Here is a 6,000-nt window from a genome sequence, read left to right as displayed (position 1 = left end):
CCAATAGGTACCTATCACTCATTGTCGGGTCCCTAAATAGCCCTATAGGCACCCCAAGGTCTGGGAAGAGTGCTCTTGCAAGCAGATGGATAATTTCCCTCACATCCGTCAAGGCGCTCATTCCATGCCTGAAACACACTTGGATGATAAACAAGTTGCATTGTCTTGCTTGCAGGATTGTGGGGTAGATGTATGTTTAAACAGATGTAATGTGTTGACTATTTTTTTCTGAGATTTCTACGTTAAGAACATTTTCCTCTCCAGATGTTGAGAGTATTCACTTTCCCAGGCATCCACAATCAAACATATGTGTAATCTATTTTCATTCCAGTTTGGTTATGGGATTGGTTCTTGCAGAAAGCATTAAGCTAAACGCCATGAGTTTAACAATTGAAAGAGTACCATTGTCAGAAACCCATATAAAGGGGTGGGTACCAAAACATTTCCTGATGATCGAGCAAATGGTGGTTACAGGAATGATGGGGAAAGGGTCAACACAGGCCCTGTTGACTTTGTAGAAGGTGCTTCCTGCAGGGCCCACGGACAATAGTGTAATTCTGAAACCGCTGTTGTAACACCGTCCAGCGAGTATCAGGGAAATAAATGACAAGGTGTTAAGGGGGAGGGCTATCAGAAATGAGTTTGAGTCTTGTTTCATGGAATCCACAAGGCTTTGTTCACTTGCTTGGGAACATAGAGGCGACTGACTTCTAACTCATGTGTATTCCTCCAGGAAACTTGGCTTCCTGTTTGTCCTGTTATAGATAGTTATGAGATGTTTTTTTCAAGCAGTGAGGGCTGGTGAGGTGGGAAGGCCCTCTGGCGGATTAATGGCCGCAATCCATACAGGCCAGGGATTGGGGGTTAAGCTGATTCATAACATGCCCTTTGGGATCCTGGCGGTAGAACTAAAGAACAAAAATCCACTATCAAACTTTCTTTTAATGAACATTTACTGGCATAGGAGGGTGGAAGATCTGGATGCCTTTCTGGGCCAAATTGAAGAGTGTATCCTGACCTGGAAATTGTCAAACGAGGGCGGCCTTGTATTGGTGGAAGGGGACCTAAACTCTGATTGACCCCATCCTACTTAATTTCAAGGCATGATCAGGGTTAAAATGGGTGGCATCAATGATGTCTTTCGGTTTACATATGATAAATAAGTTTGATATAGTGCCAGGGAAGCCTATGTATACATGGCAGAGAGGAACCAATACTTCGGTACTTTACTATATCTTTGCAGATAATGCACGCTTTAATGTTTGTGCAGACTTTGAAGTGGTCCCAAATACCTGGAGTGATCACAGCATGGTTTGCACAAAGTTTGATACAGGTTAGACTGCCATGGCGCCCAGTTCGTAAATAGAAAACATAGCTAGATTCAATTAAGGTATGTCGAGGATGAGATTAGCTACCTCATATGAGAGGAAAAGGGAGTGTTTTGGAGCCCAAAATTATTCAGAAGCTCTACAAAATTGTGCCCAGATGATCCTTACTCAGGGGAAAATACCAGGGAAGGAAGGGAACACCACCCAAACCCATAAATATAAAGACCATTTGGTGACTAAGAGAAGGGCGCTGCGAAAAGGTTTGAGACAGAGAAAAGTGAAGCTGATCAACAAGAGAAAAATAAAAAAATCCTGAGTATTGAAACAAAGGTATAGAAGCTTTTTCTAAACATTATGGAGCAACTCTAGAACAGAGAGATGCAATAGGTATGCTCAAGATTTTGATTAAAAAAGATACCCGCGCTTTCTGGGCAATAGTAAATGCACTAGAACAAACTCAGTCCATTATCCAGCTGAATGCTGTGTCAAAGAGTGCGTGGGTTAATCATTTTGAGTTACAATACTTCTCAAGTGCAGCCAAACCAGAGAGCGCAAAGAACAATCAGACATAAGGCATACCCTTTAAATGCAATCTATTTTTTTTTCACTTTCATTTTATTGAGCATTTTTCATCAGGTAATACGTTGCATTTCAAGCAAACAATAACAACCGAAAATCACCCACCCCCCTGCACATAAGCTACCCAAACCAACCATCCAATGGGATTAAAAGGTCCATACATGGGACCAAGTCAACAGCTTAGTTTGCCGTCAGGAGATCCATATATATGAGAACCGTGCCTTACAGGTGCCTCCTTAGACCCAGGAGACCAATCTCTATGCACAAGACTGTGAGCCCAGGCTTGTGGATCGCTTCCTTGACTCTCTCCCGATTCTGCGGGTTCCGCTTTCAAGGAAGTGATCCACCTCTGCTCCGTCTCCATTATATTCAGAGGTATACAACGTTTTATAGAATACCCGGAATTCCTCTGCTATCAATTGGCCCTCCAGGAGCCTCTCACACACTGGCGAGCAAATCACCTCCACTCTTCTGCTATTCCTCAGTTTTCTCAAACTTCATGCCAATATCTTGTCAGCCTTCTCACCCTTTTCCATGTATTTTTGTTTCAAGAATGCTAACTTTCTTTCCGCTTGGCTGACCATAAGGGCCTTTAGTTTAGCCCTATGCTCTTGCAGTTCGGCCCATTGTCCCGAGAACATTTGGGACTTCAGTTTACCCCCTGGCTGAATAGCTTTGATTTTCTCTATAAGGTCCCTTTCCTCCCGAGCCCTTTCCCTCTTGCTCCTTGACCCCATTCCTATCAGGGCCCCTCTTATCATTGCCTTGAACGCCTCCCAGATCACTGACGTGTCCACCTCCCCATTGTCGTTAATTTTAAAAAATTCTTTGATCGCCTTGAGAAGTGTCTGAGCTATCTTTGTCTTGCAGCAGCGCATCGTTGCATGACCATCTAGTGTTACCTGGGGACCTCCGGGGCATCCCAATTCGGACCTTCACCAGATCGTGATCTGACCATGGGACAATTTCAATCACGGCTTCGCTCACTCGCCTGAACAGGGGGGGTCTACCAGGAAATATTCTATTCTAGAGTACATGTCATGGACCCTAGATTAGTATGTGAATAACGGGTCTCTTCCTTGACCCCTCAAATGGGTATCTGACAAAACAAGCTCTTTGTTGACTTTCCGAAAGCTGAGGGCCGATCGCAGTTGCGCTGTGATATATCGATGCCGGGTCTCGCCCTCTTTCTGTCACTCTCTGGGTATAGGACCATATTGAAGTCACCTCCTATAATCAAGGAGCCCTCGACAAAGGTCTGGATTTTGCTCCTAAGCGATTTCCAGTACTGGGCTTGGGCTTTATTTGGACAAAAGATGGAAACCACTGTAATCATAGCGCCCTGAATTCCCCTTTAACCATGAGAAAGCTGCCTTCTGGGTCTTTGCTTTGTGCCTTTAGTGTAAACTGTAGCCTACTAGATACCAGGAGGGCAACTCCTTTTTTTTTTTTTGGTTGGACCGGATGCATGATATACCTCCTTTATCGACCTGGCTCTCAAGGCCGGCTCCCTACCCCTCAGCCAGTGCGTCTCCTGAAGGGGCATGAGATCTAGCTTCAACCGGCCTAACTCCTGTACGACTAAAGACCTTTTATGAGGGGTTCAGGCCTCTCACTTTTAAAGAACCCAACGCCAGATTATGTGTAGAATCATCCATTGGAGAGTCACACAAATCCTTTACGTCCTCTGGAATCCGGTTTCTGAAGTGCACTCTCTCTATGGCCTGGTGCCCTATTCCACACTTCGTGTCTGAGTTTCCCCCCTCGGATTGGACTGGAAATTGGTAGCTTACAAACCTTGAATCCAACATCAAACAAGAATGAACCCCCCCAAGTTACCCCCCCCCAGCGGCTGGACTGCATGCCGCATTGGGCTTGTCACAGATCCAGGCCCCCATGACCCATCCCCCTTGGGCCTGGATGAAGCGAAATACCACTTCTGAGCCCCCCCCAAAAAAAAACAACATTAAACCAGAAACCTACAAACATTCCCCCCTCCCCACACCCCAAAAAAAGAAAAAAGAAAACCAGGAACAAACTCGATAGAGCGCTCCCCCTATGGGGAGCTGAACATTTTAAGATGATAGTGTCCCCCTCCAGAAACCCTGGTCAGTGTCATCAGAGGCAAAGAAAAAGAAATAGCACTAACAGCTGGGCCTCGGCCAACCACTTAAAGAACTTCATCCACTTAGCTATCCCAGGAGGCGGCCAGATTCAACCTTGATGACGGGGACACCGGGTTTCGTTTCCTAAACATTCTGTTGCTGCGGATGCGGCACCTGTCCACGAACCCATTGGCCTTCTGGACTTCCGTCAGTTTACCTCCTTGAGTCCCCCCAGTGGGGTCTGGTGCGGATTCACCCCACAGATTATGTGTCACACGCTGTATGTCATCTTCTGTGACCAGGTTAAATTTGTATCCTTCGTGTTCAAAGGAGAGGGAGAAAGGGAACCTCCACCTGTAGTGGACCGCTTTAGTCAGGAGCCACTTTGTTAGGGGGCCACACAACCTCCTTCTTGTCAGGGTAAATGCCGAAAGATCTTAATAGATTGTTATTCGTGAGTCTCCCCTATCTATCGGGCCCGTCTTTCATGGCAACTCCAAAACCTTTCACTTCTCGGCGAAGTAATGGAACCTTGCCAGCAGAGACCTAGGCCCCCTGGAGCCTGCTCCCACTCTATGAGCTCTGTCGATCATAGGCTCACTGGTATTCCCCTCATCAAAGAGCTTACTGACCACTGCATTGATGGCTTTCATGATGTCTGCTTGGGTCTCGCCGTCGCATTCCGGAAAGCCAAGGAACCTAAGGTTATTGCAGCTTTCTCGGTTTTCCATATCTTCCATCTTCATAGCACACTTTTCCTCTCTCCTCTCCAGCTCGGAGAGTTGCATATCGATCTGGGTTTCCAGAAGGTCTACCGAAGTTCGGCTGACTTCAAGGTCTTGGATGTGGTCATCCATACTGTCCACTTTTTTGTCCAGGCCATCAAGCCTCTTCCCAGTGTCCGCTCTGAAGCCCCTAATTTCATCCAATACGGCCACCATGCTCTTGCTCGCCGATTGAGCCTAATCTGCGTCTGCTGAAGATGTGGTAGGCATGGTTGCTGGAGACACGGCGGAGGTCTCATTGCGCCGAAATTGTTGGAGTTAGTCAGCCCAACTCATGGGTGAGTGCAGTTAGGGGGGCCTCCCAGGATTCGAGTCTGCACAGTGAAGTGAACGTTTTTTCCAAAAGTTTTTAGTGCTCCTGGGTCAGCAAGCTCCTGGTCTCCAATCTCCTCAAGGGTTCATTAAGGGCGGCGGTAGAAAGTTGGGGTGAGGGGGGCTACTAATTGTCTTCCCCTGCCACTGGGCAACTTATGAGAGGTACCAGATGAGGATTGCCCCCGTCTCAGAGTAAGGCTCCACTCCTCCTGGTCCCCCAGGAGTGACAGGGTTAAGCAGGTAAGCTCTGGACTAGGTATCGACCCTGCTTTATGGACCGAGAGCACCCAGGTCTGTACACTTGATGGTCACACAGCGCACCCCCAGGGTTGGCCAGGCAGCAGTGTTCTCACCTGGAAACCCTGGCAGTTGGGCCAAGGCTGGCTCTGTGTGTGGTAGGTTGGCACCCATTGCTTCCCCCAGGGGGTGCTCCCTGGGTCCTTTCACAGGTAAGGTTTGGGTGTGTGTCAGGAAGCCCGTAACATGCTGTGTTGACGGTGGTCCCTCAGGCCTGTGGTATTTATGTACCACTGTTAAAATGGGGGCTCTTCAATGGTGCACAATGCTGTAGAATTCCATCTAGTGCGAGGTTGACCTACTACGTGTGATCATACGTGGAGGGCCCCAGCTGCTGTGAAGGGGCCTCTGTATTCAGAGAGCTCACCCTTACTCAATGTCCTCCTGTGGGCCTAAAAGAGTGAGGAGGAATGCAGCCAAGTGCCTCGCGTTGTCTGTGAGCGGCCTTGCGGGGGCCGATTTGTTGGGGGGAGAGAGGAGCTCTCACCCCACAGGGGGGCCCCTGCACATGCGCCTAACTCCCCTGCTCCTGGTAGCGGGATTGCCGTTTACACTCGCCTGTTCTTCCTGTGCGCTCCGCTGGCAGAGCGG

Source organism: Ambystoma mexicanum, chromosome 3q (genome assembly GCF_040938575.1).
Source record: "Ambystoma mexicanum isolate Mex_15411 chromosome 3q, UKY_AmexF1_1, whole genome shotgun sequence".
NCBI classification, from domain to species: domain Eukaryota; kingdom Metazoa; phylum Chordata; class Amphibia; order Caudata; family Ambystomatidae; genus Ambystoma; species Ambystoma mexicanum.
Note: the sequence above shows the minus strand (reverse complement) of the source record.